The 24,152-nt window shown below is 43.7% G+C and overlaps 1 protein-coding gene across 7 annotated transcripts in view; it reads right to left on the reverse strand.

The window, feature by feature from the left end:
• SPATS2L (spermatogenesis associated serine rich 2 like) overlaps positions 1–19,612 on the reverse strand; it is a 161,225-nt gene extending 141,613 nt beyond the window's left edge. For 2 of the 7 annotated variants that reach the window (XM_072812743.1, XM_072812744.1), the window contains exons 1-2: positions 18,478–18,567; positions 8,596–8,735 (exon numbers count right to left, since the gene is read on the reverse strand). The gene's annotated coding sequence lies outside the window, so the exon portion shown is untranslated. Of the gene's footprint in view, positions 1–8,595; positions 8,736–18,477; positions 18,586–19,480 lie in introns of those variants that run through there. The other 5 variants (XM_072812750.1, XM_072812748.1, XM_072812752.1 and 2 more) reach the window with 5 other exon arrangements.
• Positions 19,613–24,152: the final 4,540 nt, after the last annotated feature.

Below are 24,152 nucleotides of genomic sequence, written 5' to 3' on the forward strand. Positions count from 1 at the left end.
TGGTTCAGAAATCCTCCAGTTGGGATGGAAGTTGGGGGAAGGGTTAAGGCAGACCCACTGGAGCACAAGGAGAAACCACAGCTACCACAATCAAGATCTTTTCCATTTTGTCATTCCTGATGATTAAAGTAAGCAAAATAAATTATGGGATTGCTTAAATGAGGGGTGAGGGAGAAGATTTTTTCATGGCTTTTCTTTTCTTTTTTTTTTTTTAATGCTAGCTATGTTGATATTTTCATCCTATTCACTGAAGGTAGTTCAATCAGTTAGGTTTATGACAAAATATATGTACTCAACAAAATATGGCTGTTGGGGATATGTTGCCCTTGGATATATGTTGCTGTACCTTCACTACAGGAAGAAATATTGATTTAACTGGCTTTAATATCAAGTCAGGTATTTGTTGACACGTGGAAATGAAAAATATCAAAACCATGAAAAGCTTGATATATAGGTCAAGTCCCATTTCAGCTCCCTCCGAGGCACCATCCAAAGTCTTCTGCTGTATTGGTATTGTGCTCTGGTGATGCTTGCCCCAGTCACAGATAACATGAATTTTCATTATAATGGGATTTGCTACATAAATGAATATTGGTATAGATTTTTATGTAGTACAATTTATTGTAGAAAGTACAGCAAAAAAGTAAAATCATTATGGATTTAACTTCCCCCTTTTCCCAACTCTGGAGGCATATCTCACTTTCCACCCAAGGTATGTAATGTTCTCTCCTTTTCAGTGTCTGATTACTCCTTATTCCTCTCACGGTGCCTAGAATCGAATAGACACGCAAGGAATAGCTGATGAAGAAATGAGCTGAATAAAATGTGGTACCAAAGCAAATGAGGGGAAATTCAGAATGGTTTCCAGTGTAAGAGAGATAAACTTTAGAAACTGATTCAAAATGAGTATAGCAAGCAGGTTTAGCCATTCCCAGCTAGCATGCTCAAGTCATCTGGGGATCTGTTGGCCTGCAGGTGGCTCCCTATTGCTCAACGGTCATGGAGGCCTGTCTAAAATGTCCAGCACCCAGCTTACACATGCCCATCCCTGCAGAATGCCACAGAGCCATTTCAATCATTAATTGCCAGAAACACCTTTGTAAGAGTCCTACAGTCCCCTTCAGCCCTAGGGCAGCTAATGGTCAAACTGTGTCCTTCTAAAGGACTGAAAGAAAGGACCACCATGACTGGGAGGCAATAAAAGGCAGAGAGGTTGGCCCACAGCAGCCCTGGGACTGGGAGCTACTTTCTTACAGCTGGATTCAGAAGTAGTTTCTGTGCCCTTAACTAGGACATACATAGTCAGGGCTGGAGGAAAAACCAAGAGGGACTTCTGAAGAGCTTGCATGGACACTGCCTAGTGTCAAAATTCTTACCTTCTTGTTCTCTTTCCTTTTTCCCTCCAGCAACAATGATTACTTTAATAATCAAAGAGTTTCCTATAATTTTGTATAAAGCAATCTAGTTGGAATATGTTTTTCCACTTTCTAGTTTTTTTTCTTTGAGTCTTTTTTTATTGAAAGGTACATAACATATCAAATATAAAAATTTTGCTTCTAACTCGGAACATAATAGATCTTAAATGCCTATTTTCACAAAGGTCTTGACTGTGTTCAAAGGAATCACCTACTGATGCCAAGGGCTTCCTTCCCTCATCAGAGGAATGAACCATGGGAATGAGCTTTGAGGGACTCCAAGCAAGGTACCAGGGGTTTCCAGAGCAGAGAAAGGGCCTATCCCATTAGTATGGGATAAAGCAGGGGCAAAGAGTTAAGAGGGTCTGGTGAGGTTAGCCCCAGGAGTGGTGTATTTTTACATACATTTTACAAATACTCCCATTATTCATTTGAAAATATTTTAAATGGTAAATGGGCTTCTCCTCCAGAGGGATGACCTGTGGCCATTAATTAATAATTTGGAAACTCATTATAAAAAGTACTTTTAAGTTAACCAAATGGTTTGCTCAATATGTTTAATCCTCTCTATGCCCTCTGTGCTGAGGGAGCCCAGGTCAGAGACAGCCCCAAGTTAGACAGCCAACACATAATGGAGCCACATCTTGAATCCAGTCTGCAGATTCAGATCCAGTTCTCTGTTCATATTACGACTACTCACCAATTGCATACAGAGCCCAAATTTAACTTGTTGGGCCCTTTGCAGCTAAGACATCGCCACAGGGGACATACCCTCAACAGGTCAAGCTGGTAGGCATGTTCTGTCAAGATCCAAACCTTTGTAGTTTTGGGGCTGTGGCTGACACTGTTGATCCCTTGCAAGTACTAAAATGACTTAAGGAGAACTGGAACAATTCTAAGGCAAGAATGTGTAAGCTCAAAGGCTATAAAAATTCAAGAACTCAAAACCAAAGATAGCTTTCTTTTTTTTTTTCTCTTAGGCAAAGATAGTTTTCTTGACTAGACAATAGTTGGTTATAAACTCTGCAACAAAGTACCTCTTCAATGTGAAATTTTACTACTAGGGTTTTTTGTTGTTGTTGTTCATTTTTAGTAAGAACTGAAGCCTACAAAATGACAAACCAGGATTACCCTATTAAAAGACAACTTCAATTGTTCCTTTGTTCTAAGAAACTGTGTTAGGTACTGACTGGCAATACCTACACCTTGATCTTCATATTAATTATGCATTTTTCCTACAAAATTGACTGCCACACTACATGCTCTAAGTCAGATTTGAGAGCTGCCAAGATAAATGTTCCGAATGGCTGGCTTTTTAAAGACAACTTGTCAGTTCACCAAATAATTCTTTGGGGGTTTATCCCAATATATTCGATGTCTCCCCTATACCTATACTTACATGTTGAGCAAATATTATAGCTCTTTCCTGATGCATCATCTTATAGCTAAAGCTAAAGATTTTTCCTTTCAACCCCTAATGTAAAAGTAATGAAATTTACAATTTCTTTTGACACCATCAATTTACTTTGGCTGTTTTTATCACTTAATTCCTATACTGATTTATGTGAAATACTCTGATTCCGAGGGAGAGAAGTAATTCTGGCCTAGTCCATACAACTACAACAAAGATGACTTTTGTATTTTTGACTAAATAAATGTTTTCTTCCCTGATGTTTGCTTTCATCAAATAATCATATCAATGTCTGATTGCCTTTAGTTAACACCTTATTTTAATGAGGCTTAATTCCAAAACATATAAGAACATACGCACACAAGAGGTACTATGTTGAGTAAGCCAAGAGTTCCAGCCAAGTGTCCTATCTTTTACGTGGTACCAAGTGACATTTTGTAAAAAGCACAATGGTAACTATTCATTCCGCCAGCCTTAAAAGGATAGGCATGAGCTGCATGCCAGAATGGAAAAGCTTAAGCTTTGAAATCAGACAGCTGGCTTCAAATACCATCTCCACCACCACTATCTCTATGACCTTGGGCAAACTACTTATCTCCCCTCAGAGCTTTTTCATCTGAAAAATGGGGGTAATGGATTTGCCTCAAAGGGGTTGTGGAAGACATAAACAAGAATTTTACTGTAAAAAAAACTAGCATACAGCCTAGTAAATTAGTATACACTAAGGAATTGTTAGTTTTTTCCCCACCTCTCTTATAAAATGCCATTAGTGATTCATTTTGAATCTGTGTCTATGCACAAAAAATAATGTAAAGGATATTAATGCTGGTGCTCTTTATGATAGCGAACAATTGGAAATGGTCTAAGCATAGGAAAATGATTATATTAAAGTATATTCATATATTGAAATGTATGCAGTCATTCCAAATATTTTTCCAATAATATTTTATGACAAGGGAAATTGCTATCCTAGAATTTAAGTGAGGAAAATAGATGAGAAAACCTGTATAATAATAACAACTCATACTTACGGGGCATTGACTATGAACCACGCACCATGCTATGTACTTTATATGCATTGTCTTATTAATTCTTAAAATAAACCTATTAGATGCATACTATTATCATCTTCATTTAATAGAAAGAAAAACTGAAATTCTGATAGTTTGGGTAATTTACAGTCTTAAATAGCATAGCCAGCACTGGAATCTTGAACTGTCTGATTCCAAAGCCCTTTTATTTATGTTATTTTTTTAAAGATTTATTTATTTATTAGAGAGAGTAAGACAGAGAGCAGGGGAAGGGGCAGGTGAAGAGGGAGAGAGAATCCTTAAGCAGACTTCCCACTGAGTGCTGAGCTCAACATGGGGCATGGTCCCAGGACCCCGAGATCATGACCCGAGCTGAAATCAGGAGTTGGCTACTTAATCAACTAAGCCCCCCAGGTACCCTCAAAGCCCTTTTAACTACTAGGTCACACTAATTCTTCGATACAAACTTCCTAGGTCTACCAGGGGGCTAGTTTAAACACACATACACATATGCATACTCAACCCCACACACACATATATCTGGAAGGAAAACACACCAGCTGCTTGCAATGACAATCTCCGAGTGGTGAAATTTTAGCTGACTTCTAATTATTATTTTTTTATCCATTTCAATGATAAAAATTCCAATTCAATGGGTATGCGTTGTTTTTACAATCAGAAAGAAAATTTCAGGGATCCCTGGGTGGCGCAGCGGTTTAGCGCCTGCCTTTGGCCCAGGGCGCGATCCTGGAGACCCGGGATCGAATCCCACGTCGGGCTCCCGGTGCATGGAGCCTGCTTCTCCCTCTGCCTGTGTCTCTGCCTCTCTCTCTCTCTCTCTCTCATGAATAAATAAATTAAAAAAAAATCTTTAAAAAAAAAAAAAAAAAAAAAAAAGAAAGAAAATTTCAAAGAAGGAAAGGTGTGAGAATATTTTGTTAAATGTAAAGTATTACACAAATACTAGTATTTTGATGATGTGATAGTTTGTTCCTGGACTTACAGAGTTCTTTAAAAAAGAAAATGTGAGTTTTTCAGTGCTCCTATTCTTTTACATCATTTTTTTCTTTCCACTGAGTCCAAGGTAAAAAGCATGTAAAAAACTATTCTGAATATGAATACAACCAAATATAGTACAGGAAGCGCCATATGTATATTTGACAGATATGTGATATTAATACAAAACCTCAAAGAGCTTGTGTGAGGGTAAAAAAAAAAATCTTTTCAAATAATACAGAATTTTCCACTTAGAGAAAACACATCCATTAGTGACATGATGCCATCAGCATACTCTGTCACGGTCATGTTAAGTGATACTGTCATAGAGCCATTTACGTAGACACCAGCACACTGTTTGGACATGCCTCAGCCTGATTACTGTCTATTCCAGAAGGTGTGAATATAATGATGTGTTGGAGTGACACCTAAGGAGTGATTTCCTGTCACACCACCAATTCATTTTCAGAGCAATGATTCTATAAAGAGAACTGAATGATGTACAAAAAAGCAATTCCTTTGAACCAAATAAGTTCATGTGAGTTGAAATTATAGATGAGGGATGCATTTGTTTTATAAAATTGTTATTTTTAAATCAAATTAAAAATAAGGTTATTTAGGTATGCTTTTAGTAATTTTTTCAAAAGAAAACCTGATTAATATCATCTAAAAGTGACCTCAAATTAATCTTGTTTCCCTTCATAATAGAGGTTCTATGATTGGCAATAAGTGAATCAACAATGATAGCATTACTGAGGCATCTCACTAAATATTTCCTGACTCTATTCTCTTAGACAGCCTGGGGAGAAGAAAGGAAACACAAGTGAAAGACTACAAACTAGTTAAAAAAAAAAAAAAAAACAACTAACAAAATTCACATATTGATGCCAAGTCTCTTAGAAAGAAAAGTCACAGGGCCGTCCTGGTCAACTTTTGATCAATGAGAGAGAAAGTGCAATTCTCAAGTGTGTAATTAGTAAGTGAAAGAAGTACCATTAATAAATTAAATTTTAAAAAATCAGGATTCAAAAATGTCTTGTTAGAGGAGAAAAATTATTTGACAAAAAGAGACAATATGTAATAAGGACAAATGTTAAATCACCTACACAGGTTCACACAATCAACTGCACAAATACACAGCAAGGGAGACATGGCTTTGTAGTAGTTGTTTAAAAAAAGACTTGGAAATTTTATTTGACTTTGGAGATAAACTAACGAGGTGCTGCCCTAGATTTAAAGTCGAGGCCAACAGAACATTTATTTGACTAGATTAATAAAAGAAGGGTGCCCTGAACGAGGTTGTTTCCTACTGTTTAGAGAAGTCAGAGGGAGGCATGGGCAGAGCAATGGGTGATCAGAGGAGGGTCAACAGGATGAGAAATCTCAGCTGAAAGAGCTGGGACCAAGTCTCCCTGAAAAGAGAAGACTCTTAGTAGGAGGTCCAAGAGCTGTGGTCAAATACTTGAAGGAGCTACCACAAGAAGGTGGTACTCTGGGGGTCAACGGAGAAGCTGCAGGGAGGTGGATTTTAGCATTTTTTGTCTGCCTGTGCCTCATAATGAGTGCTGGTCCATCCACCACACATGAGACAAGGTCCAAATCTAAGGTGCTTTAGAAGCATGGCAGGCGACTGCCAGCAGAATTCCTCAGCATAGCAAAATTGTGAAGTCCTCATTCCTGGCAGGGTTCAACTGGCAGCTGGCTGACTGGGATGCTGTGGAGGGGAATCCTGCACTTGGGGGCGGGGGGAGGTACTCAAAAAAACCGTATCACCCACTATGCCTTTCCAACACACACTCTATGCTTCTAATTTCACATTAGTGACTTTCATGAAGATAGTCCTGGAGCATTTATGTAAGCAATATCCAAATATGCCTGCCTTGGTAAATGAGAAATAGCTATAAATTTAAATGCAATCTGGAAGAGTCCAGAAGGTGAAATTCTCCCAAAGTTTGGAAATTATAAATTAATGTTGTCATGGCAACCTCAGTTGATATCAGCCATTGCAGCTGAAACAGTTCTTGCTCTGGGACTATCAAAACAATAAATGGGTTTATATATTCAATGTCACAAACCAGCACTAAATAATATTCGTAATGCTTTTAGTTTTAACTTTTGAGGCCGTTGATTTGCATTTTCTCCTTGAGCATTCACTATTTTCACATGACACTGTACTGAGGCTACGGTATCAAAGGGGGGTGGTTCAGTTTCATCAGCAGCTGAGAAAGTCGCTGGGAGCCCCGTGCATGCCCTGAATCCAGCCCACCGTTCAGGTTTCACAGGGGAAGTAAACAGAAAGGACAAAGACTTTCTAGGTCTGGACATTAGCAGCCACAAGAGCCAGCATAATATCTTCTACTTCTCTCTTAAAAATTAGAAGACTGCCCACAATCCTATAATAAACACTCATCGATCATTAGTGGCGGTATGTCACATCAGACTATCCCACCGCTGTTTGTGGCACTTCAATAAATGGGTTTTCTCAGTTATGTATTAGCAATCACTGTAATATATGAAAGCCCACACTGAGAACAATATTGCCTCCAATCAAAACCATTCTTTCCTTAGTACACTAAAGCTTTTCTCCACTTCTTGTAAGCAACAAAGACTACAACAAAAGAACTTTCCAAACACCCACAGTTAAGGAAAGAACGGCTCCAACAAAGTAAGTGTGAAATCTGTCCCTGGTGTCTAATTTGTCTATGAATCGTCCTTTTCAGGGTATTTTAGTGACTTCCTTTATTTGTAATTTATCAGCAAAGAATAGAAATAAAAGTTTATTTTGACGGGAGCGCACCTGGCTATTCAGAGATTTAAAAACTTGCTTTGTTTATTCTTATATTATCCTGGCAGAGGATGTAAACATGCCTTCAAGCTGTACTCAATCCCAGATGAATACTTCCACTGATGCAAACCATTAGGTAGGACTGGCCTTGAGCGAAACTTCCTTATGGCCCTTTTTCACCCCTGGATGGGTAAAGTCTGGGCCCCTTGACCCAGTTTGCTTATTCTCTTCCTAATCAGTCTCAGGGAAGGGTTTATCAAAGTATTCGACCTAAGGAGCATGGGTCCAACCCATTTAAGTTACCATTTCCCTAGCCTTTGCATTTGAGCCCCGGCTGCTGGGCACTTGATACCTTATTTTATTTAGTTACAGCAAAACAAGTAGGTATCACTAATTTCACTTCATATATAAGGAAACTGAGATTCAGGAAGATTAAATAATTTAAATAATACAGACAGCCAATTACCTAAACCAAATCCAAGTCTTTCAAGCACCAAATTTGTCCTCTTTTTTTCTGATAAATCCTATTGATGTTAAGAAAGGGAACAGAATTTGTATGATGTAAGCTTTCACATATTAGCAGGAAAGAAGCTGTTGATATTTGAAGTGCCTCTTCGAGTAGTACGGATTCTGAAATCACACCATGAAGGCTGCTACCTTTCTCGTCTACACGTGAGACCAGCCTTCCCACTGGAGACAAAGAAGAGGATGTATCATAATTTAGGAAAAACAGCCGGGTCTTTTTGCCTTCCCCTTCTCTTCCCAAGTTGCACATATGGTACAAATGGAACCCAGAGACCAGGGGAACAGCTCATTAGTAAGTAGTATTTGCTGTTAGGGGTCTGGAACCAGGTAACAGCCAGGGTCCAGGGAGGCTGTCAATCTCAGTGAGTTTCCTGCCCACTGCTGGCAGGTGTCAGTACTGAAGAAGCCTGGAAGGGAGTAGCAGGGACTTACCCCAGGGCTTGTGGCTCAGCAGCAAAACTACGGTCTTAAGAAGGCACAGAGATACATGACCGGACCTTCATCGAAGGCAATTTGGGTTTCCTACACAAAAACGCAAAGCAGGAACTTGGGAATGAGGAGACAAGTGAAACCTAGGGCACAAAGTGAAAATGTGGTTACTCAAGACTGAGGATGCGTCATGGCTTCCTAGGTAAGTTGCCTGGGCAAGGCAAACTATGGGGCCAATCCCATGGAGAGCCCCTAAGGTACGAATGCAAGGAGCTGTAACCCTCCTGCAAAGGCCTACGCTGGTCCCAGATCCTACAGATGGCACAGCAAAACACCGACTGGGTGGCCATTTTCTGTGGGTACACCACTTTCAAAATTTTATTTTTAGCACATGAAACTTTCTCCTTACGAGAATCTTAGACAAATGCCTAATATGTAGACACAAGTAAAAACAACTCCTCAGGGGGTTCTTCCCTGAACTGGAGGGGGCTCAACAGAACACAATCTGCAAACGAGCAGGAGAGAGGGCGCTGAGTCACCCTGCCTATCAGACTTCACTGGAATCTGATCCTGCTAAATTTTTCTCATGATGGTGATGGTTGCTTCCCCTCACCTCCAGGTTTCTCCCTGCTGCTCCGACCTGATAAGCTCTGGTTTCCTATCACTGGTTGGCTTTTCCACTGTGAAAACACAAAGCTCTGCGTATCTCCTGGGACACAACATATCTTCTGGGTCTTTCTGACAGTCTACATGCCCTTCCTCAAAGCCTTGTGGGCCAACTGATCCACAGACTGCTGCCCTCAGTACCTGACGGTTGCCTGGCACGTCATTTTGTTTGATGCACAATGACTCTGTGCCATACGTATTGTTAGAGCCCAGTGGCTCATTAGTTTGCTCAGAATCCTAGAGCTAGACAGTGGGGGAGCTGGGTCTTAGACCATCAGGAAGGATCAATGGCAGGATGGGGGCATCTCAGAGACCGAGGCAAGACTCTCGTCGTTCCAGCTGGTGCCATAATGTTGGAGGCTACTCAGGAATGTGACTCCACTTGCCCTTTCTTGCCCCTATCCTGTCTATCTCAAATCTTCCCTCTACCATGCAAGTATCCTTGCTTCCCACTCCTGACGGTGACTGGGTAGGCCAAGGGAGACAGATGTGCTTTAATCATGATTTCAGCTCTGTGCACACTGTAAGTATGACTCCTGGCTGTAGCTTTCACAATCTGTCTGTTTGATTCTGAATCTTATCTAAAGCACTTTGTATCTCTGGATTTAAGAAACCGAGCAATTGCTGCTTCTCTATACCTGTAGGGCTGACTTAATCATTCAAGAAGCTCATGGGCTTGGCTCATATAGGATCCACCTCCCGGGAACGAGATGCTCTATAACAATGCTGTCCAACAGAATCATAATGCAAGCCACACAGGTAATTTAAGTTTTTCTAGTAGCCATGTTTCTAAAAGGTAAAAATAAATTTGTGAAATTAACTTTAATAATATATTCTATTTAAACTACATATCTAAAATATTACTGTTTCAGTACGTAATCAAGATTTAAATTTGTTAACAAAATAGTCTACATACATGAGACTTTTTCTCATATAAAGTCTTTGGAGCGATCCCTGCGTGGCTCAATGGTTTAGCACCTGCCTTCAGCCCAGGGCATGATCCTGGAGACCCAGGATCAAGTCCCACATCAGGCTCCCTTCATGGAGCCTGCTTCTCCCCCTGCCTGTGTCTTTGCCTCTCTCTCTCTCATGAATAAATAAATAAAATCTTTAAAAAAAAAGTCTTTGAACTGTGGTGTATTTTACTCTCACATCACATCTCAATGTGGTCTAGCTATATTTCAAGTGCTCCGTAGCCACATGCAGCTAGTGGCTGCAGTACTAGATAGCATGGTTCTATAATCTCTTCTCTGTTCCCATCTTTTCTCTCACTGCTTTCCTGTAACAACTCATTTCCTCTAGTAAGGATGCTATGGGCAGGGCAGAGACCAGGACATTAGAGAAGACTTTTTGATACACACGCGAAGGGAGAGCCCAGATCACAAAGGAGCTTTTGTGCCATGCTAGGGAGCTTAGATTTTCTCGTGGAGAAGCAGTGACTCCGCTGGAGGATTTTAAGCAGCAGAGAGTCGTGATCAAATTTGCCTTTTAGAAAGGCAGCAGTGTGGGGAACGCACTGGAGGCAGGCCAGCCAGAGGCAGAGAGACCAGTTACGGGGCCACTGCGATGACCCTCAAGAGAAGTGATGAGGGCCCGAACCAAAGCAGTAACGGTGGTGGTGCTCTCGCCAGGGTGGATTCCAGAGCTGAGAAAGATGGTTTCTATAGGGCTTGGTGATCAATGAAATGTAGGGGTTGAGGAAGAGGGAGGAATCTAGAACAACTTCCCAATTTAAAAATTGGTGAAGTGGGTTTCATTGATCAGGAGAGAAAATACATTAGGAATATGCTGTAAGGGGAAACCAGGAGAGAGGAGTGACTCAGAAAACAGGTGGGCAAGGATTTGAGGAGCAGAGAGGGATCTCTAAGGCACATAGGTCAAAACTCAGAAGAGAATCCCGGACAATGGATCTGCCAGTCTGAAGGTCAGACGTGGCTGTCATGAGAGGCCAGGACTGAGCAGGGAGAAGGGGAGGTGCAGTGCTGCCTAAGACCCTGTCCTCCTAACACCGGGAACGGGATGGAACACAACCAGACCCAGAGGGAAGGGGCCAAGGAAGTTTTGTCTTGTCTCCTGTTTTTATAAAACACGAGGAGATTTACACATGTTCATGCACTGAAAGAAAAGGTTGGTTGAGACCCTAAAGAAAAGAGAGAAAATAGAGCCAAGTCCCAGAGGAAGCAAGAGGGGAAGGTGTCCAGAAAGATTAGCTGCAGAGTAAAGAGAGAAAAGGGAAGAAAAGGTGCGAGGGAAGACCTACCATTTATAAGGAAGAGAGAACATTTTAGTTGCCAAACTATTTCTCTTTATTTAGAAATAGAAATGAAATATAATTACATAAAAAGACTTAAAAAAAATAGTACTACCTATCATGTATAAAATCAGATAAATGCTGAACACAGAAGGCACTGGTTTCCTGGAGCCCCGATCTGTGGTCTGGTGTGCGACCAAGCCTTTCGCATACCTTTGGGCTTTACCTCTGTCACCTTGGTTACTCGGAAGAGCCACAGCAGTTCTTTATAGCTTGTGGCCCCTCTGGTCGGTCAGTGTCTGTGCTGAACTGATAGGTAAATATTTCAGTATCTCCACGAATTATCTCACAGAGCGGTGTAAGAAAAGAGCCGAGGCTTTGGGGGGCGAGAGGGGGGGGAGTCAGACACCAAACAGATTCCTCTACCACTTATCAACTCTGCAGATTCAATCAAGTTATGTAACATCCCTGACTTCTGTGTCTCTCTCATAAAAGGATACGCAATTCCTACCTTGCAAGATCACCACAAGGTTTAAATGAGATGATCAGGAGATGATACCTATCACGATGGTGAGGATTCTATTCACTTTGTTCTGAATTTTTAGAATTGGGTGCTGCTGTTGATGAATCTGTGCTTTGCAACAATCAATATCTTGATCCCTAAGGAGAATTACACCACCAATCCTAGTGTTAGGAAGGGCCCTAAAAATCCTAACGGCCAAGGGGTGCCTGGGTGGCTCAGTTGGTTAAGCAGCAGCCTCCTGATCTCGGCTCAGGCCCCGGCTGGGCTCGGCACTCAAGAGTCTGCTTGAGGAATCTCTTCCCCCCACCCCGCTGCCCTTCCCCATTCACTCTCACTCATTTGAGCTCTTTTTCTAAAATAAATAAATAAATCTTTAAAAAGTATATTAAAAATCCTAATGCCCATCCAGTATTGGTGTCCTTTCTTCATCACGGCACATATTTAGTCTCAACCCTCAAATGTCTGACATCTGCTCTACCCCTAACTTGCTACTCAACCTTTCCAGGCTTGGGTATTGTGCTTCGGTAAAACGGGGGTAATAAGGGGATGTACTTCAAAGCACTGTTTTGAGGGAAAAAAAGGAGGTAAGGCATGTGTTTAAATGAGATGCTACCTGTTACAGCCTGTGCTCGAATACATTTTGTCATGGGGCGGGGGGTTAGCACAATCCATATCAGGGCCACCTTTCTTACACTGACCCCAAATCTGTCTCCCTGAAACTTAGACCCATCTGTCCTAGTTTTACAGCTCATGATAATATTGATTCTACTGAATCAGAACCAGGATTCTACAGAACAGTATATTTGCTCATTTATTGAGCTCTCTTAGGTACACGAGGCAGTGTCTCAGATGGCTGGCTGCTGAGGGCCAGACCTCTCCCTATTAAAGTTTCAATCCTCAGCCACGTTTCTATAATGCAGGAAACCTTTTTGAGCATTCTGAGCAAGTTGGATGCTACCCAGGAATGCACTGGTTATATTGCTTACAAGATTTATTTTGTGCTTTATGTCATGGTCAGTTCAGCAGTTGGCACCAAAAGTAATTATTGCAGGGATCTGTAGATCCTTTACATTTCATTATTGAACACTGCAGCCCACCAAGGCCCAGGAGAGCTCTGGCGGGGTTTCAGCTTAGGAGCAGTGGCAGTGTCACAGAGTACAGATGTTACAGTCGGAACTCCAGAATGCCTGCCCAGCGCTACCCCACACCCCGCCACCATTCCCCTGCTCCTATATTCCCGATGACAGCTACTGAGATCTTTCAATAAACAGCTCAGACAACTGTCACTTTAGAAAGATCCCCACTACTTCCTACCAAGAAGAAATCTTCCCTTCTGCGCCCTCTTAGACCTTCATTTTCGGGACACATGGTGTCATTTCTCCTGTTAAAACTATAAACTCCTTCCTGGCAAAAACAGGGTCTTGTACAAAGGGAGTCTAACTGCAAGCTTAAAGAATTGAATTCTGTCCCAAATACAATATTATTGGTGTGGCAACGTTCCCTTACCTTACCTTTCATCTGTGGATGGATCCCCAGATGATTTTTTTTTTTTAATTTACAAGGAAATTTTAAAATGAAAAGTGCTGGGCAGTCCCTGCAACACAGTCTTGGATTTTATGGCTGATTAGCTGAACTCGTACTTAACTGAGGACTCCAGCCTAATTGTTTTAGGTATAAGGTACTGGCATAAAGCCCGAATGCTTTTATTTTTGCTCACTACTGGGACCCATCACTCCACCTTAAAAAAACGACAGCCTCCTTAATTCCAACTCACAACTGCCTGCCTCCATCATTATCTCGACTCTGGAAAATGCCGAGGCCTCAGAATCTCACAGCTGATGAATGGAGAGGCTGATTAGAACCACGGAAGAAAAATGGGAAAAAACTCCTTGACAGATGTCTCCTTCAAATGCCTGTCCCTTTTATCCAATGTCAACATTAATTTCTATGTTAACAAATATTTATTGAGGTCATGACTAGGTGTCAAGCTGCAGGCTAGGCTCTGGGGACATAATGGCGAGCAAGACACAGGCAATATCAAGGCCCATCACTTAGAAAAAAAACTCACCCTTACAGCCTATTGATTCTGCTGGTATACTTATCAAGAGCTTGCTGTGCCAAAGCCCTGTAGATGGTTCAAGGGCAGCATGCGAGGTACATCAGCACCCTCAAGGAACTTGCCGTCAGGTTGGAAAAGCAAGAACTGAGCACGGGATAGCATAGGAGAGTATCTGATGGTCTAAAGGGACGGTGCAGACAAAAGGGCAGAAGAAGAAGAAACCAGTGAGTAACCTAATCAGGTTGACTTTAACTTGGAGACGGTTGTTAGGTTAGAGGGAAAAGGAAAAGGCATTCTAAAAGGCAGAGCATGAACAAAAGGGTACAAAGTCATCTTAGAAGGGCAGTGAGATTCAATTACCAGGAGGAGAAGAAGGTTCATTTTGGAAAGAAGTAGAAAATAAAGTTGGTAAGTCAAATTTGGGCAAGACTGTGAAGTATATACTATACTAGAGCCTGATGGAGAGATGGGACTGAAGTGTGGGGGGGTACAGTATGGAAAGTATCTGAACTAGTAGAAGGGGCACTGGCTTTAGAATCAGATAAACCTGAGGTCAACACAGTCTTCCAGTAAGACAGTCCCTGGACAGGAGTTCCAACGAGAAGAGTTTAGGAAGGCTGGTGCGGTGGAAGCACGCAAAGTGGGGACAACTTACTAAGAGATCAAGATGTAGCTGGCTCTAGCCATTCCAGAACAGTGATGGCCAAGGACCTGAGCTCTCAGGAAGAGTGAGGAATGCAGAGGAGATTGTGGGGACTGGCTCAGAGAAACTATTACAAAGCAAAAGTTCACAGGACCTGGGCGATGAAAAGAACCCTGAGTATCAGGCAAAGGGAAGTCTTTTCATTGTGGAAGGCACAGGTTTAGCAGAGAATATGCAAAGTTTGTTATCAGGCACACAGCAGGGTTAGTCTGACAGCAGGACACCCACCATGAAACAGGTGCATAAACAGGAGCAGAGTTTGCATCAGAGCTAGAGATAAAAATGTATATGCTGTAAGGATAACACCATCGCATCTAAGAATATTTTATTAGAAAATAAAAACACCAGCTATTAAACAAAAATAACAGGAATGATATAAATAGTAGAGAGATACATCTTCACAGACGATGTTTCTTAGTTATGGTACTTAGGGGATCCTATCCATTACCACAACACTGAACGAAGAAACTTCTGTAGAAATTCAACATATGGCCTATTTACATAACAAGCATCACAACTCCAAATTAGCCATTTTGATGTGTCAAGGAAATAACACCTTCATAGCAGACTACTTCAAAAAAAGGAAAGAAAAAAGAAAGGTTTGTTTTTCTTCTCTAATTATGTGTACTGGGTTTTTAACTGTTTGTATCAAGAAAATCATATTTTAATTGCGTGATTACATTCTAAGGCAGAACAGGGATGGAATGAATTGATTAGCTGAATTACGCACAATCATTCAGAAATCAATAAACAGACTCCATCACTTAAATCTTGCCATATTATATATCTGCTCTCATGTTCTGTGCCATGCTGATAAAAGCGACTACTCTGTGTACAAAAATTGTAACAGCCATAAGATTCAATTATCAGAGTCAGGAAAGGGTCTACAGAAGATGACAGGGCAGTGAGTAGGCAATATCTATTATTATCTAAAACTCACTCCACTTTTATCATATGGCCAGACAGGTGGCGGCCACTTGGATCTTACTATGAGCTACCCCAACTTCTTCCATTTCATCAACACTGTACCCAAAAGTTCTCATCCTGGCTCACATCATGAGATGCTGATTAAAACTGTGTAAAGAAAAAAAATAAAAATAAAAAAAAATAAAACTGTGTAAAGAGAATAGAAGAAAGACCACCAAGGCGCCCTTCGCACATAAGCCATAAATGAATACTCATTGTTAAGGGCAGTACAATTCTATGGTCACTGACTGAGAAACTGATAGAAGTTAGAACCCAAAATGAGACATCGCTAAAGCTTAACTTCTTATGGCAAGTATTTCCATCTGCACAGCAAAATTGATCTATGAGATGCTCCCGACTGGCAGCGCTTCAAAGCCTGCGATGGTGTGGCCTAAGCATTTTCTTTCCCTGATCATTATGAAGTGGTAGGTAGAACAGCTTCACAAGCCCATCCTCACAATGGCCACTTGAAAATCAGTGGGAGCACAGAAACAATCAATTTAAGACTTTCATTAGGGAGCTCCCCCCAAACCACATGAATACAAAAGGAGTTTATGATCTTGCCTGCTCAAATTAGTATGTTAAACTATGCTGATTCTTGGAAATGACTTAATATTTTCAGAGGCAAGGATTAAAGGGAGAAAGAAAATTGCCAATATATTCCTTTCCCAGATGCTGAGATTTTACTATCCTCTTAAATATTCCCTGCATTCAAGTGATCTGTATTTTTATGCAAATTATCTTTGGGGCTAGTCTAGTGTGTGTGTGTGTGTGTTTAAAGCCACACGGAGGGGGGCCTGGGTGGCTGAGTCGGTTAAGCATCTGCCTTCAGCTCAGGTCATGATCCCAGGATCCTAAGATCCAGTGCTGCGGAGCTCCTTGCTCAGAGGGGAGTCTGCTTCTCCCTCTCCCCCTTCCCTCTGTCCATGCCCTCTCTCCTCTCTCTCAAATAAATAAAATCTTAAAAATAAAGCCACACAGATACAGAACTCGACAGGTTTTACATTCTCTTCCTCCATAAAATAGGTTCTAGCAAAGCCTGAGTTTAATCCAAAATACTTATTAGAGGCTGCAGCAATATTTGCCTTGTTCAAATAGAAAATCATTCCTAAAGTTGATTTTTCCCCAGCTAAAGATCCAATAAATATTATCATACACAGATATTTTTAAACAGTTCAGTTGCTTGACAAAACTGCCCCCATGCATACAACACACTGTTTTTTCTTTCTAGTTAAGTGATACAATTTTATAAAGCCAAAGCTGTTGGCTAATTGAATTTAAATCTAAAAAAAAAAACAATAATAAAGCCAATGAAATACTTTATCCAGAAAGCAATCTTAGTCTTTATTTTCAGAATATCTTTCACAATAATTGGATTTGCTGCTTGACTATTCTTTTTTTATTTTTTTTAGAATGAAGCAATTTCTGACTTCCTGTCCCTTCTTTTCCCTGCCATCTTGCCCATCTGCTTAATCTGTAGAAAACACAATCAATCAGAATGGCAATGAACTGTTCCTCTAAGACACACTAAGACGACATCCTAAAAGGTCGCACGACGATACTCTTTAAAATATTGGAATAAAGCCTTTTCTTCCTCTGCATAGGCTCTACAATTTGAGTCGGTTTTCTTTCTTTTTTTTTTTTTCTCTTAGTTTTGATAGGACTGGCAAAAGTTTTTCACATAAGGTTCACATTTAAAAGAAAAAAAAAAAGCAAGTGCAAAATATCACAGATCACATTTTCTGTAAAGAAAGAGGCTGTGTTTGAAGTTCAAGGGTTTGTTCACCGGCGCTCGAGCTGCGGATCGCGGGCCGCCTCCGGGCAAGGCGCTGCACGGGAGGAGTCCTGCGAGCGGGCCCGGCGCGGCGGGGAGCGGGGCCCGGGAAGTTGGCGCGCACCCCGGGCCCGAGCGCCGGCCGCCGCCCCTGCGAGGATGGGAAGCCTCGGGGGCGGCCCCGGGCAGGTGAGGCGTCACCTGGGGCCGCACGTCCGCAGGGAGCGCGGAGCCCCCGGGCGGAGGAGCGCGCGCGGGCAGGGCCGGGGGGGGGGGGGGGGCGCGTGCCCGGGGCGCGAGGGGCGCTCTCCGCGGACCCGGGGTCCCGCCGCCCCGGGCGCCCGCACCTGCCCGCACCTGCCCGCACCTGCCCGCGGCCCATCGCGGGGCATCGCGGGGCATCGCGGGGCATCGCGGGGAGGGGGCGCGCATCCCGCTCCCGCCGGGCGCGCACTCCGGGCTCCGGGCTCCGGGCGAGCTCTCCGCTCCGCGAGGCCAAGGGGGCGCTCGCGCCGGGCGGGCGGGCGGGCGGCGAGGCTCGGCGGGCGGGTCCCGGGCTGAGCGCGGCGGCCGCCCGCCTCCCCAGCGCGCCCGCCGCCCGCCCGGCCGGCCCGGGAAAGGAAGGACGGCGACCTCCGCGTCCGGTCTGAGCCGCCAGCGCGCGTCGGCGCCGAGCGGGGGCCACACCCAGCGCCCCGGGAGGCGGCGGGGGCTGGGCGGCCCGGCGGCGGCGGAATGCGGGGCCCCGGCCGAGCCTCCGTCCCGGCCGCCCAGGCCCCGCCGCGGCCCCGCTGCCCCGCGGCCCCGCAGCCCCGCAGCCCGGCCCGGGCCCGGCGCGCGGGGACGAGGACGAGGACGAGGACGAGGACGAGGACGAGGAGCAGGAGGAGGGGGACGAGGAGGGGGACGAGGCGGGGGCGAGGAGCGCGGGGGACCGGCTTACCTCCGCGCCGAGCGCCGGCCGCTCTGTCCCGGGCCGGCGGGGCGGCCCCTGCGGGCGGAGGGCGGGCCGCGCGGCGAGCGGAGCTGGCCCGGGGCTGCGGGCGCTCGCGGCGGAGGGCGCAGCCGCCTCGGCCCCCGGGCTGGACGCCGGCCCCGACTCAACTCCGGCGCGGCCCGCTCCACGCAGGGACGCTCCCGCCCCTCGCGGCTGCCCCCGCCCGCCGGCCGCCGGCCAGCCCGCCCCTCGGTGTCACTCACCCGGGCGCGCACACCCGAGCCGGCGCCCCCCGCTCCCGCCCGCACACTCGGAGCCGCTCCCGCCCCTCGGGTTCTGCATCGGCTCGCACGCACGCTCTGACACGGATGCCTTCCCTCCCCACGCCCGCCCCAGCTCCTTCTCCCACCCCACTTTCTAGAAGCATCCCCGTACGGCTTCCGCACTTTGCCTGCCTGCCCCGCACCTAGCTCCTCGCCTGCCCCCCGCCCCGGGCCCCCCCCGCCCCCACTCAGAGACCTTGCCTCCCCCCCTTGCGCGCCCCAAGAGCCGGCCTCCCATCCCGGGGGGGGTGAACTTTGCCCCCCGCCCCCCATTCAGAGACCTTGCCTCCCCCCCTTGCGCGCCCCAAGAGCCGGCCTCCCATCCCGGGGGGGGTGAACTTTGCCCCCCGCCCCCCATTCAGAGACCTTGCCTCGCCCCCTTTGTGCGCCCCAAGAGCCGGCCTCCCATCCCGGGGGGGGATGCACTTTGCCCCCCGCCCCCCACTCAGAGACCTTGCCTCCCGCCTTGCGCGCCCCAAGAGCCGGCTCCCACCCGGGGGGTGCACTTTCCCGCCGCCCCCAGCACCGTCCGCCGCTGCAGGATGCTCCTCCGCGGGGAAGGCAGTGGTGCCCCGCGGCGCCGAGCCCAGCGCGAAGCCCAAACAAAGATGCCGATTCCGGAAGGACCCGGAGAACCAGGCGCTGAGAAAGTGCCGGGGCGCCGGTGCCCCCTTGGCAACGCTCACCCCGAGCGTCCCCGCCGCTCGCCTCTCTGGCTGCCGCTCCCACCGGGCGCCGGGGGCTGGGTCACTGCCGCGCGCAGCCACCAAGTTGCGGAGACACCTGGGCGCGCGCACGGCCTCCACCTGGCAGCGCGGGAGCCGGCGGCAGAGGCGGTCCCTCAGCGCTCTTCCCGGGGCGCGGGACTGAGCCGCCGGCAGCGCTCCCAGCTCCGTTGATTTCTTTGAAAAGGGGGACTTCCTAGCCTCCCTTTCTCTCAATACTAGTAACTGTTTTCTCGGCGGCCCCCGACGAGCACCAGACCCGGGTGGCTTGTGTCTCCCACGCTGCGCGATGGGTCCAGAGAGTGTACAGAACGGCTCGTCGTTCCGTGTTTAGGACTTCACAATCGGACGTAAAATCCGACCCCTCTCTGGTCAAGTGCAGATCTGCCGAGGTTACGTGCCTGTGTCGGCAAAGCACAGCCAGGATGAATAGAGGAGCTCAAAGTGGAGGAACTTACTTACGTGGCCTGGTGGTGGTGGTGGTTCTTGTTCCACTGAGCTTGTGTGTTGATCACATAATTTAAACATTTGTAAGTGCTTTATATGTGCTAACTCATTAGGTCTTCAAACAATCCTATCCGGTAGATACGATTTCTCTCTCTCCTCTCTCTCTGTTTTGTTTTTTTGTTTGTTTTTGTTTGCAAATAAAGCAACTGAGGCATGGAGAAATCAAATAACTTGCCTAAGCTATTGACCCCCTTATTTTCTCTTTCTTCTGTCTCATTGCTAGTGTGTAGAAATGCAACGGACTTCTGTGCATTGATTTTAGATCCTGCCTTTTTTTTTTTTTTTTTTTTTTGCTGAATTCCTGTAGGAGTTCTTTCAATTTGGGGGTGAGGTCTTTTGGGTTTTTCCATACAGTGCAGAGAGAGTTTGGCTTCTTCTTTGTCAATTTGGATGCCTATTATTTCGTTTTGTCGTCTGATTGCTGAGGGGAGGACTTCTAGTACTATGTTGAACCACAGTGGTGATAGTGGACATCCCTGTCGTGTTCCTGACCTTAAGGAAAAAGCTCTGTTTTTACCCATTGAGAATGGTATTCGCTTTGGGCTTTTCACAGAGGGCTTTAATGCTATGGAGGTATGTTCTCTCCATCCCTACACTGAAAAGTTTTAATCAAGAAAGGATGTTGTACTTTGTCAAATGCTTTTTCTGCATCTATCAAGAGGATCCTGTGGTTCTTGTCCTTTCTTTTATTAATGTAGTGTATCCCATTGATTGATTTGCAGATGTTGAACCATCCTGGCAGCCCAGGTATGAATCCCACTTGGTTGTGGTGAATAATCCTCTTAATACACTGTTGGATACTATTAGCTAGTATTTTGGTGAAATTTTTGGCATCCATGTTCATCAGGGATTTTGGTCTGTAATTCTTCTTTTTGGTGGGGCCTTTGTCTGGTGTTGAGATCAAGGTAATGCTTGCCTCATAGAAAGAGTTTGGAAGTTTTCTTTCCACTTTTATTTTTTTGAAACAGCTTTAGTAGAATAGGTATTAATTCTTCTTTAAATGTTTGGTAGAGTTTCCCTGGGAAGCCATCTGGCCCTAGACTCATGTTTGTTGGGAGCTTTTTGATTACTCCTTCAGTTTCTTTGCTGGTTATGGGTCTGTTCCATTTGGTCCCAAAACCATAAGATACCTAGTAATAAACCTAACCAAAGATGCAAAAGATCTGGACTCAGAAAACCATAGAATACTCACAAAAGAAATTGAGGAAGGCGCAAAGAAATGGAAAAAAGTTCCATGCTCATGGATTGGAAGAACAAATATTGTTAAAATGTTTGTGCTACCTAGAGCAATCCATACATTCAATGCAATCTCTATCAAAATAGCATCAACTTATTTCACATAGTTGGAACAAATTATCCTAAAATTTTTGTAGAACCAGATAAGACCTCACATTGCCAAAGGATTATTGAGAAAGCAAGCTGGTGGCATTAGAATTCCAGACTTCAAGCTCTATTGCAAAGCTGTAATCATCAAGACAGCATGGTCCTGGCACAAAACAGACATATAGATCAATGGAACAGAATAGAGAACCCAGAAATGGACCCTCAACATTATGGTCAACCAATCTTTGACAAAGCAGGAAAGACTATCCATAGGAAAAGACAATCTCTTCAACAAATGATACTGGGAAAATTGGACAGCCACATGCAGAAGAATGAAACTGGACCATTTCCTCACACCATATACAAAAATAGACTCCAAATGAATGAAAGACCTAAATTCCTAAAGACCAGAATTCATCAAAACCCTAGAGGAGAACACAGGCAGCCACCTCCATGAACCTTGGCCACAGCAACTTCTTGCTAGACACATCTCCAAAGGCAAGGGAAACAAAGGCCAATTGAACTACTGATATTTCATAAAGATAAAAAGCTTCTGCAAAGAAAGGGAAGCACTGGACAAAACCAAAAGGCAACCTACAGAATAGAAGATATTTGCAAATGACACCTCAGATAAAGGACTAGGATCCAAAATCTATAAAGAACTTATGAAACTCAACACCCAAAGAACAAATAATCTAATCAAGAAATAGAAGACAGGAGCAGACATTTCTTCAAAGAAGACATACAAATGGCCAACAGACACACATGATAAAATGCCCCACATCACTCAGCATCAGGGAAATACACATCAAAACCACAATGAGATACCACCTCACACCAGTCAGAATGGCTAAAATGAACAAGTCAGGAAATGACAGATGTTGGCCAGGACGTGGAGAAAAGGGAACACTCTTACACGTGGGAATGCAAGCTGGTGTAGCCATTCGGGAAAACAGTATGGAGGTTCCTCAAAAAGTTGAAGATAGAGCTACCCTATGACCAAGCAATTGCACTATTGGGTATTTACCCCAAAGATTACAAATGTGATCTGAAGGGGCACCTGCACCCCAATGTTTATAGCAGCAATGTCCACAATAGTCAACCCATGGAGAGTCTAGATGTCCACCGATAGATGAATGGATAAAGAAGATGTGGCATATATATATATATATATATATATATATATATATATATATATATATATATATATAACGGACTACTCAGCCACAAAAAAAAAAAAAAAAAAAAAACATGAAATCTTGCCATTTGCAATGACATGGATGGAACTAGAAGATATTATGCTAGGTGAAATAAGTAAATCAGAGAAAAACAATTATATGATCTCACTCATATGTGGAATTTAAGAAAAAACAGAGGTCCCAAAGGAAAGAGAGGAAAAAATAAAACAAAATGAAATCAGAGAGGGAGACAAACCACAAAAGACTCTTAATCGTAGGAAACAAACTGAGGGCCACTGGAGGGGGGGAAATGGTGTGGCTGGGTGATGGACATTGAGGAGGGCATGTGATGAAATGAGCACTGAGTGTTATGTAAGACTGATGAATCATTGAATCATTGACCTCTACCTCTGAAACCAATAATACATTATATGTTAATTAATTTAATTTAAATAACTTTTTTTTTTTTAAACTTGCTTAAGTTATTTAGCTGGCAAATGGTGGAATGAGGATTTTTATCTATATAGTCTGGCCCTACCTGTGCCGTGGATAGAAAAACTTGCATTGAGAAGCCGTATTACATAGAAATATGAAGGATAAACATCCCATTGCTTATTAAACTTAGGTGTAAAAGATAACTTGTGGCAATTAGACTTAAATTTGATGTACATTTTAGGTTCTGTGGCCAAATAATTCATTTAATTAGAGGGGTTATCTCTATAATTAGAATTCCAAAGTGAATAATAAATTGTTTTCCTGGGAAGGCTTTGGAAATAACATTGAACTCAGTCTTTATTCCTTTCCTCCACCACTTCATTCTCTTCCCAAATCTAACTGGTTTAGTAAAATCTGAAAGAAAAATGCTTTCAAGAACTGAATATGACCAGCGGGAAGAGTTTTCAGAAGCCCATACATGGCATTTTGCATTTGAGGGCTATTTCCCACCAAGTAGGTAGTAGCTATCAGAGTAACTGGCATGTGTATTGAGAGCAAAATGTTACAGCATTGAATTGATGAAAAAAGACAAATGGAGAATAGCTGTGTAGTTGTGGCCACTGTACAACAAACTGGACTAAAATTAATCATCTCCTGGGAATGGCCTAGCCCATGGAAAGACAATTATAAAGTAACTAAAGAAAATAATTATTTACTCTGGAAAAAATGAAAATTTCTCCTGTTTCTGGGACAGAGGGTTTTAAATGCTTATTGAAAAGTATGTAAAAAAACCTTTTTTTGCGCATCAAATAACTCACAAAGCAGTATTTTGATGAATTAAGCATAAATGATTTTAAAAACATACAAATTGCACTTCTATAATTGCATGGAGATGTAAAAGTTGAAAGAAATAGATATGGAAAAATATTGGAATATCAGTGTTTGAATCAGATATTGAAAATTTATCTGAAAAATTGTATCATTTGAAATTTTTATCTGGGGATTACCTGTCTAATGCTAGGATGACACTGTTGTTCAAAAATGATTCTCTATAATTATAATCCATGAACCTCTTTTTACTGTTTTCTAAATCAAATAGAACAATGAAGGTCTTTTCTTAAGAAAACAAACAAGAATCCTAAGAGTAAATGTTCTCTTAGGGATGAACAAATTATGCTAGTTTACATATT

Source organism: Canis lupus, chromosome 36 (genome assembly GCF_048164855.1).
Source record: "Canis lupus baileyi chromosome 36, mCanLup2.hap1, whole genome shotgun sequence".
In the NCBI taxonomy this organism is placed as follows: Eukaryota; Metazoa; Chordata; class Mammalia; order Carnivora; family Canidae; genus Canis; species Canis lupus.